The 11,330-nt window shown below is 38.1% G+C and overlaps 1 long non-coding RNA gene across 1 annotated transcript in view; it reads left to right on the forward strand.

The window, feature by feature from the left end:
• Positions 1–5,011, forward strand: part of LOC112405839 (uncharacterized) — a 306,771-nt gene extending 301,760 nt beyond the window's left edge. Inside the window, exon 5 of the long non-coding RNA XR_003004435.1 lies at positions 4,945–5,011. This is a non-coding gene — a long non-coding RNA (uncharacterized LOC112405839). The remainder of the gene's footprint in view (positions 1–4,944) is intronic.
• Positions 5,012–11,330: the final 6,319 nt, after the last annotated feature.

Genomic DNA, 11,330 nt, shown 5'->3' on the forward strand with positions numbered 1-11,330 from the left:
TGCATCACACACACACACACACACACACACACACACACACACACACACACACACAAGACTAAGCCATACTCCAAAACGTTAACAAGAAGACCATGGGTGAGGTTATGCCTAATCTTGAGGGACTACCTCTGAATAATAGAAATTAGAGTAACAATCCACAATGGAAGACCAAATAAAGCTAAACAGGAATGAGTCATGCATTTGACATTATTTTTTAAGAAATCAGAGATATTTAGACATAAATAAGTCAGCAGGAAGGTTGAACACTGGTTTAACTGGCCCAAAAGAGCCTTTTGAATTTAACTTGAGCATCTTGGAGCTATAAGAGCTGAAACATCCTCATTTTAAAAGGGTACAATGTTCAATGAAATACAAAATGTTTGTACAAAACTACTCTATTGACTATGGTTTCCAATTTATTACCAAAGTGGAAGAAACTGAGCACATTTTATATTTTGTTATGTTCTACCTAATTAGCAAAAACAAAACAAAGTATATACTGTAATGTAAAACAAAGTATATACTGTAATACCTGATAACCACCAGGTAATCAAAAACTTGTCTTGATTAATTGTGATATTAAGGACAAAAACCTGCACATGGTGTGTATTTATTTTGATTTGTGTCCTGCCTGCTTTCAACTAGAATTTGTGGTGGTAAAAAATAAATCACTATATTTACCAACTCACGTTTGATTGCACAGTACAGAAAACCCCAGCTACAATGGTTTAAGCACATAAGGGAATTTATTGGCCCATATAGTTGAAGACTTGAGGTAAAGCCCATATCTAACACAACTAGATCCAAGAATTCAAAGAGGTCAACAGGTCTTGGTCTCCTTATCTTCATATCTCAGATCTGCTTTCCTTTGGGCTGGCCCCATCCTCAGGCACTCTGTACTGTGGAATAACATGGAGGCCAGAAGCTCTAGTTTTTCATCCCATCCTGTTGGCCATTCTACTGGAAAATTAACATCTCCTTTACAGTCATGCTAGTAAAAGCATATGAATACGCTTTGATAGGCCTGACTTGTGTCATGTCATGGCTTCATTCTTGATCCAGTTACTGAGGCCAGGGCAACAGAGCACACTGATAGGCCTGGCCTGGGTCATGTTTCCACCCCTGGGCTCTCAAAAACTAGAATGAATTCCCTCTAAACCACATGGACTGAGAATAGGGAAAAGAAAGTAAGCAAGAAGTATTGAGATTCTATTACCACAAAAGGGGGAAATATTCTTCATGTAGTTGAACACTATGGATGTCTACCCCAATCCAAGTACAATAAAACTGAATCACTGACAAATACTGGAAAACAGAAGTCATGTATAAATGAGGTGATGGTCTTGGGGGTGAGGGGAAAGAAGGGGAGATGATATGTCATAGAAACCTGGATTGGGAAAATCTGGAATGATCAAGTATAAAACTTTGCTTTGAGTTTCCTAGAAGCAAAGGCAAGGAGAGACTTTCAATCGAAAAGAAGCACTCGCCTCATCTAAAGAAAGGAAGCTCCCAGCTTGTCAGGTGATATAGATACTTTTTTGGCTCTGAATTCTGAAAAGAACTTGTCTCCAAGTCCTTTAAATAAGACTGAGCAACATAATGAAGTATTATTTTTTTTAAAAGCAAGTTTTTACTGTTGTGGCCTCTCCCGTTGCGGAGCACAGGCTCCGGACGCGCAGGCTCAGCGACCATGGCTCACGGGCCCAGCCGCTCCGCGGCATGTGGGATCTTCCCAGACCGGGGCACAAACCCGTCTCCCCTGCATCGGCAGGTGGACTCTCAACCACTGCGCCACCAGGGAAGCCCTAAAAGCAAGTTTTTAAATAGAGGTGGTACACGTTCAGCTCAATGAAGGCCAAGGACATAGCATTACACTGTAGCTCTGGAAAGTCAAGTATTCAAAAGGCTATAGTGACTCAGTCCAAGTATGTAACCTAATGAAGGACTCAAAGGTAGAAAACCTACAATGAAATACTAGCCCTGCCACTTATTAACAGAGCCACCTTAGCTAGGTCCCTCTTGTTCTCTGAGCTTATGTTTATTAAATGTAAAGAAGTGGTAATAATAGCAATATTTTCTGACTATATGTGAGAATTAACTTAAGTAACATGTCAAAGTACTTTTAACTCTCTAATATGTATGCAGATAGGTAACATGTTTTCATCAGACAAATTGATACTCTAGGATCTTCTAGATAAAGGATAAAGTCAGATCAGATTACATATATTTTATAATTAATTACATAAAATGTTCAACTGATGAGTCATTAAATAGTGAAAGGCTATTTTAAGTTTTCATTGCAGTACTAATAAAAGCCTCTTTGACTCCCCACTTTTTATTATTTTGCTCTTAAACTTCTCATGTTTCAAATAAGTGAGGTGTCATCCACAAGAGAAAGTCATTTTTGTTTGTGAAGTACTTTAAGACAGTGATTATAACACTGAATAAAGCTTTGCAGATATTATTATTACCAATATGATCACTACCACCACCATTACTTCTACCAATTGCTACAATTTATTGAGCATTTACTATTGGCCAGACAGGAAATGAAATGCTTCGCATACATTAATAACAAAATCCCTGAACTAGAAATGAGAAGGGTGATTTTTATAATGCCTCTCAAGAGCAGTAAAACATTAGACTAATCACTTATCTCTGGTCCTGGGTTTCTCTAGGCTTGGACTGGTATTGGTTGCACATCTTTAAAGTTTCCTTCCAGACTTCAATATTCTATTACTACTTTGTCAGGGTCAACTTCATGGTGCAAAGGTTGCTTCTCACATTTGTGGTTTATAAGTGCTTTTACCCCAGTTATGAATTGATACTTTTCTTAGAATGTTCTCTGTGGTAGTTTATCAAAAGCAGCACCATCATTTTCTTTCAATGAACTGATGGGATATTCTTCTAGAATAGAGAAGGGCATGTCTTCTACAATTTGTGGAATTTTGTGGAATGTGTTCCCTGGAAGAAAATAGTAAGGAGCCAATAAGTTTGTGTCACTGCCTTAAATTAGTGAGTGGTCATTGTATTTCAAGCAAAAATTCATTTCTTTTTTTTTTAACCTTTATTTATTTATTTAAAATTTTTAAATTGAGATATAACTGACATAAACATGATTTCTTAAATCCCCTAGCAGTTCAGCAGCTTTCATCAGTTAAGGTCATAGTTAATATACCAAATGGTACCTAGCAGTGGTTTTCTTTTCTTTTTTTTTTCTAAATTTATTTATTTATTTATTTATTTATTTTGAGCTGCATTGGGTCTTTGTTGCTGTGCACGGGCTTTCTCTAGTTCTAGAGAGTTGGGGTCTACTCTTTATTGCGGTGCGTGGGCTTCTCTTTGTGGTGGCTTCTCTTGTTGCGGAGCATGGGCTCTAGGCGCGTGGGCTTCAGTAGTTGCCACGCGGGTTCAGTAGTTGTGGCTCGTGGGCTCTAGAGTGCAGGCTCAGTAGTTGTGCCTCACAGGCTTGGTTGCTCTGCGACATGTGGGATCTTCCATCTCATAATACAATTATATTTTGATTCTAAATGTGGATTTTATTAAACTACAGGATACCTGTAAGAAGCTTTGGCTATAAACAGTGATGATCATTTTGTAATGTATAGAAATATCGAATCACTATGTTGTGTACCAGGAACTAACATAGTGCTGTAGGTCAATTATACTTCAAAAAACAAACAAATAAACAAACTCGCAGAAAAAGAGATCAGATTTGTAGTTACCAGAGATGAAGAGTGGGGGCAGGGGGAATTGGATGAAGGTAGTCAAAAGGTACAAATTTCTAGTTATAAGATAAATAACAGGGATGTAACACACATGATTAATAGAATTAGCACTGCTGTATATTATACATGAAAGGTGTTAGAGAGTAAATCCTAAGGGTTCTCATCACAAAGAGAACATTTTTTTTCTTTTTCTTTATGTTGTATCTATATGAGCTGATGGATGTTCATTACATTTTTGTGGTCATCATTTTATAATGTACGTAAGTCAGATCATTATGTTGTATACCTTAAACTTATACAGTGCTGTATGCCAATTATTTCTCAATAAAACTAGGAGGAAAAAAAAGAAGTTTGGGCAGTAAATCTTAGAAAGCAATTTCTATTAGTTTAAGCAAAAATTAAGCTTCATTGCAGGGTTATTGGTGTTATTTCACAGTACCTAAGGGCTAAGATATGTCAGTGTTTTAGGCTGCTTTTAAAATGAACTCAATGATCCCTGACTCCTGGTATTTACACCACGTAGAATCTCCTCCCCATGAGTGTAGACTGGAAATAGTGACCTATAACAAATAGAATACAGCAAAAGTGACGGGATGTCTCTTCCAAGATTAGGTTATAAAATTCTATAGCTTCCACCTTGTTCTTTCTCTTTCCACTCTGATGAAGGCTGTGATGTGAGCTGCTCTGTGAAAAGCTTATGTAGAAAGGAATTGAGGACAACCTCTATCCATAATTAAGAGGAACTCAGGCTCTCTATGTAACAGTCTGCAAGGAACTGAATTCTGCCAACAACCATGTGAGAGCTTGGAAAAAGATCCTTCGCTAGTTGAGAATTCAGATGAAACCACAGACTAGGTCAACACCTTGACTGTAATCTTGTGAGAGACCCTGAGATGGAAGATCCAGTTAAGCCATGTCTAGATTCCTGACCCACAGAAATTGTGGGGTAATAAATGCTGTTGTTTTAAGTCATTTAGTTTTGAGTTAATGTGTTGCAGAACAATAGATAACTAATATAGTCAGCAACAGACTGGAGGAACGCTAGGGAAATCCATAAAATGTGTCTTTCTGCTCCTTGATTCTCTTTTTCTCTAGTTGTCTATCTCACTCAACTCTCATTATCAAACCACTTTGCCCTCAGTGCAAGATACACCAATAGCTGCCATTTACCTGCCCTCTGTTTCTGTCATACAGAAGGAAATTAATGTCTTTTTAGATACATTTCCAAAACTCTAATGGCGGGAATCAGATTGGCTGATCTTGGATCAGAAGTGCATCTCTGAACCAATCATCTATCCCAGGAGGGAAACACGCAAGGAAGAGACTGTGATTGATCTTGGTTGGGTCAAGTGTACTAATGCCACAGTGTCTGGAGAAACTGTGAAGACTGAAGAAGGTAGATGTGTAATTTGTTTCCTTATTTTGTTCACTTTAGCCTACTGTTTATACAATTTGAATTACTAGTATATGCTAGTAATATATTTGAATTACTAAGCTCATATATACCATTACTCTAAAAAGTAAATATAGAAAAAATTAAGGTCTCTAAAAGACTTCCCACCTAGAAAATGCATCATATGAAACTTGACATTTGTGCAAGGTACATGCCAAGAAGTAGAAAGTAATAGACACTGACATTCTTGATTATTCAGGAAGGATATGGTTTGACATTTAAGGCCAACTGAAGCTTCATACACCCATTGTATCACAGGCTCATTTGGCCCTCCATTCTCTGCCTATTTTCCTACATGTGTAGAAAAACTGATAAAATTCCAGCAAAGTGGGGGAAAAAATGTAAGATCAGTTGTTATACCAGGATGGTGAGCATTACTCAAGCTACAGTATTTCTCTAGCTACAGTTGTGTAATCATGACAAATGAAAAGATCGCTTCAGAACTGCCTATACGTATAAGAACAGAACATTGACTGTGATCAAACAATGTAGACAAAACAAATGGCTTTGCTGCTGTCTCACTGGGATCCAAACAAAACAAATGGTAGAAGATTATGTTATATATATGTATATATATATTTTTTTTCTTTATTGGAGGGGACACCCAGATGATTATATTTTGACCATCAGACTTGCTTTGTGTATCAAAGTGTTTTCTAAAAATTAGCTCTGAAATCAGAGAAAATAAGCATACTGTCCTGCTCTTTTGGTGTACTAGGAGTATCAGTGAGAGGTTAAAAAAAAAAAATCCTGTTGGAAATGGCCAAGGTAATATGATCATGTGTGCAAGATGCTAAAGGGCAGTTAGTCAGTGCATGGGTTGTCTTTGGAGTCAGAGGCAGGAATGGTGGGGTGATGAGCACACAATATCTATATACAACATGGTAAGTATCTGAGGCACCAGAGCTTTAGAACCACACAAATTGGGCTCAAATCCTGCTTTTGCCAAGTACTAGACTTAGGGCACATAGTTTACATTCTGTGCCTCAGTTCCTTCATCTTTGAAATAGGGAAAAATTTAAGAGTACCTACCTTTACAGTCTTGTTGTAAAGATGAGATAAAATAATTGATACAAAGAGTCTGGCACAATGCCTAATATATATTAAGCACTCAGATGTTAGCTAAGATTATTACATACTTTTTCATGATACCAGTTATTTAAACTCGCTCAACCGCAATGTCCTTATCTGTCAAATGGGGAACTGATTTTAGCAATGACACCTATAAAGTTGCGTGTATGATCCAGAATGTGATACTATGCACTCACTCAATCTAATATATGTTTTCTTAATTCTTTGAAAGTGAGAAGGGAAACTGAGCTGGTAGTTGCTTTGCAATTATCTAGGATCACAGCTGCAGTCAACATGGTGGTAAATTAGTTTCCTAGGGCAGCGATGACACATGACCACAAACTAGATGGCTTAAAACAATAGAAATTTAGCCCCTCTCAATTTTGGAGGCCAGGATTCCAAAGTCAAGGTTGCAGCAGAGCCATGTTCCCTCTGAAGGCCTTGGAGGAGAATCCTTCCTTGACTCTTCCAGCTTCTGGTGGTTCCTGGTGTTCTTTGGTCTATGGCTGCGTAAGTCCAATCTCTGCCCCATCTTCACATGGTCACCTTCCCTATGTGTGCCTGTCTCCAGCCTCTGTCTCCTTTCTCTTATAAAGACACCAGTCATTAGATTTAGAGTCCACCCCAAATCAAGTATAATTTCATCTGGAGATCCTAAACTAATTACATCTGTAAAGACTTTATTTTCAAATAAAGTCACATTCTGAGGTGCTGGGTGGAAATTAATTTGGGGAAGGGCACTATAGTACTCAACCCACTACATTGGTGGTATTTGCAAACGCCTCCAATTCCGTGCCGTTTATCTTTATTTTCACTTCAACCCATTTACTCAACCCACATTTGGGAGTAGCTACTTTGTGTCAGACCCAGGGACACAAAGGTAGTTCCTTAAAAGAGTTCATAATATTTTGAGAAAGATGCACACTAAATAGGTCTCTGGAACTATAGTGACAGAGAGGAAAAAAGTGGTGCTTTATCCCTAAGTGGTTAGACAGGGCTCCCGGAAGGAAGTAAAACCTGCATCTGTCACGAGTTCTTTACTCATCTACTCAAAGTACCTATGTCAGATGAAGGTGTATGAGGGGAAGGAAGAAATGGACTTGGCCAGACAGGCCACTCTCCCTCTGGATTACACAGAACTAGGCAACTTATTGGGTGCCCAACCAACTTACTTCAAATACTAATAGAATTGCATCCAAAATTCTAGGCAAATGAATATCAACGGATAACAAATTAGAACCCTGGATTGTAGCATTTAATTTAAAATAGAGCATTGACCTTGAGTCTTCTGAGAAATACATGTATATTTAAAATGGGGAAGTATATTTCAAAATGTATCTGTTTCTGATTATTAATTCACTAGAACAGAATGTCACTGATTTCTGAATTATTTGTTTAATTGACAACAGATTGCTACAATACATGGTGACATTTAAGCTCTCTTTATGGTTATGTTTCTTTTAAGGGGATTTTTTTTTTATAAATCTAATTTCATAAATATAATAGTTTAAAATACTCCCCTGCAGCTAAGTGGTAACTGAAACCTAGATGTTAACTTGTCATTGCACCTCGTTTTGCGAGAATAACTTCAGAGGTGCAAAAACACTTATTTTCAGCGCTTGGAATGTGACAAATGTGTTATCTCTAGACTTTGTGAAGTTCACCCCCACCTCCTCCTATCCCACCTAGATTCTTGGTGAGTGTAGGTGTTATGTTTTCTATGATAGAGGCTGTGTCCTCAGACAAAAGCATATGTGCAAGGTGTGTCACAGGATTCTATTATATTTCTACAACAACTACTTCTACTGGCAGGAGCTGGCTTAGGCTCTGTCACTCCAAAATCAAGCTCTGGGGCTATATTGAAGATGCCTTTGCTTTCAGAAAGCCCTGGTATCTCTAAAGACTAATTTTTAATCTGCGGTAGTTTAAACAGAGGGGACTGACATTGAACGAATTGGGAAGCAGGTAAAATTTTTCATCATCCTTTTGCTTCCCTTTCCTATACACTTGCCTATATCTGAATAGGCAAGTGGAACACAAAGATTTTCAAAGAGGGTCAATAAATACTTAAAACTTGTTAACCTTTTTTTGTTTTAAGAATAAGAAAATGGTAAGGAAACAATATGGCTGCCATGAAAAATAAATGCAACAATGACATCTTATTGCTCCCAAGAGCAAGCAGAGTTTTCACAACCGCCCTTCAAAGCCCAGTTTTACCTATCCAATCTTCAGTCATAGCTATCTTTAAGACTCCTTTAAAATATGATAAAAGATATGGACCTTCTCATCAAAATAATGCATAAGTACAATTTACAAATGTTTTCAGTGGATTTTTGGTAGATCCCCATCTCCCTTCCCTAGGAACCAAGCCCATTCTCCTACCATCTTTAGGCTCAGACCCACTCTCTCAGATTGAAATGGGGTGGGGGTGGGGGTTAGGGTGGCAGTTATACTTCTCCCCTTCGACGTCAGACTAGCTTCTGAATGCCTTCTTCCAAGTTGTCACTCTACAGACAGATCCATTGATCCTTCTTATTTTAGGGGTTTGCCTGTCAATCACTGCTGGGAAAACACTGTGGGGAAACAATAGCAGGATTCCAAAAATAACAATAAGGCAGTTAAAAAGCTTAACTCTTAAAAGGCCCTCACTCCCTTGCTGAGAGTGTTATAGGATGGCTGCTGCCTGATTTTTTCCTTTCAAGATGGATCCCTTCTGGTGAACTTGTTGGTTGAATTCTTTCTCCTTCTTTCTAGGAAAAACTCAGAGTGTTTTGAAAGTTAACCTGGGAGTAGATTCTCAAATAGATAGTTTGTAGCCCTCAGCTCCTGTGGACTGGGTGAGCACTATTTAATGGCTCTGGGGATTTTCTCACTACACGGAATCCTTGATTTTTTCCCTAAGGAATAGATAAGTGTCACGCATTTCTTACCAAAGAAAGTCAATGATTTTTAAGAACACTGTAAGGGCATCTTTATGGAAAGAGTTCATTCATTCAAAAAACAATGTAATGCTCACGAACTAAAAGAGAAAGTTGCAGCTTGGGAATACAAAAATGATTTAAAAAGAAAACTACCCTTCAGGAGCTCACAACCAAAATTTTCATTGTTTTCCTATCTTTTCTGTCTTACATTCTTCTCTCACTCAACTTCATTGTGTTGCAGCCTGAGTATTTCTTCAGATTTATTGGATTATTTTGAGTTCTAAAAAAGAGATGCTCACCACTCTGAGCATCACTATTTAGGCTCCTTTCCTCCATAACTCCCCTATCTACAGTTGCCAGATCCAGCAATAAAATAACATAGGACACTCAGTTCAATTTGATTTTCAGATAAACAGCAAATCATTTTTTGGCATGAGGATGTTTCAAATGTTGCATGGGACATACTTATGCTAAAAAATGATTGTTTATCTGATTCTGACTTACCTGGGCATCTTGTATTTTATCTGGTAACCCTACCCCTACCCCAACCCATCTCTATAAAATATGTTAGCATTTAAATTTAGTGACATCAACAGATTTGAAGAGTGTCTTCTTTATTCTATAATCCTGATCACAGAGGGAAATGGTAAAGCCTCCCTAGGAAACCATCCCTGCCAGGCTGCACTGACTTGCTCCCATCTGACACCAACCCTTTCAGCTGAATGGGACACCTCAGCCATTGCAACCCCACATAATACTGGTAGAGTCTGGAGAACATTTGTTTTCTTCCCATTATCTCACTGATGTGAATTTTTTACTTTGTTTTTCAACAGCACAAATCCTGTAGGTCTAGATTGCCTATCACCTGTCCTGGGTCTAGGTTTGTCTTTTACTTTCTGAAAAGAAACTAAATGAGGATAATGTTGGTAATTACCGAGCACAGATTCTCCAGATTCTCTGTGGCAACAATGCAGGAAAGACTAAAGTCTATAAATAACTTAAACCTAAGTTTTAACCTTCTCCTCTAAAAAGCAAAGAAGAACATTATAGGCAGAACAACTGATTTGGATGTCATTTCCATTGTTTCACCTGCTTACAATCTGGTAGGATTTAGAAGGGCTCAAGGGAAGCCCGAGATTTTAGATTAGCTCCTCTCTGACAGAATTGGCTGTTCTGAGCACAACAGATACCATAGTTATCACAGAGGGAGGTGAACACCAAATATGTAGTTTTTTTAATGCAGCACTTTTACAGGTAGAGTATCATGCCAACGGATATCATTTTGTAATCTAAATGTAACTAATTGAAATACGTTATCACTATAATATCTGAAATCAGCCATTTCCATGGTAGTTTAACATGCAGCTGTTTGAAATGTGCTTGCAGACTAGCAAAATGTCAGAGCCACTTTCAAAGGAAGCTGTCTTCTGGGACATCGTTTATTCTTGCTCATAACTTTCATATGATTACCTCCCACTGTAGTGAACTGATTTTCTATAACATTCTAAAGAGATGTGGTCCACAGAAAAAGCTGGAATATTTCCAGTTAGGATGGCCATCTCTGAGATAGGTAACAGAGACTGAAAAATTCCATGACACCCATATCCTGGGTCCATTGTTAGATTAATTAAACAAGGAGGCCATTAGATGAGGCCTCAACAGCCCACATAGCAAACAAAAACCGAAGAATGTAAATGCCTCGTGCTTAAGAAATAGAAACCTAAGGACAACGAATCACAAACAGCCAGCTAGGTTTGTCCCAAATAATGCTTACACTGTAGTTACTCAAAGAATTGCCTTGCTTTGCTTCTTCCTTTTCTCTATAAAATTCTTTCCCCAGGCTCCTGTAGTTGGAGCACTTCTCGCCACTTTTGGTTTGTTGCTGCCTGGTTTCAATGGACTTTTGATCAAATAAACTCTTAATATGTGTAGTATGCCTCAGTTTTTCTTTTAACACCATAAAGAAGTCATTTATGGACCTGACATTTGGCTGCACAGAGAAATGGGGTATCAACCAGATGATTATTCCCCAAGAGCAGAATCTGAAATAGGAGGGCTGTTTGTACTACTGGTATGTAAACCCCACTTTTTAGGGAAACACACAAGGGCTCTATAGTTCTGAAATCTGCATGTGACTTTTTAGGGATTAAGGAAGAG

Source organism: Neophocaena asiaeorientalis, unplaced genomic scaffold, assembly GCF_003031525.2.
Source record: "Neophocaena asiaeorientalis asiaeorientalis breed wild unplaced genomic scaffold, Neophocaena_asiaeorientalis_V1.1 scaffold92, whole genome shotgun sequence".
NCBI lineage: Eukaryota > Metazoa > Chordata > Mammalia > Artiodactyla > Phocoenidae > Neophocaena > Neophocaena asiaeorientalis.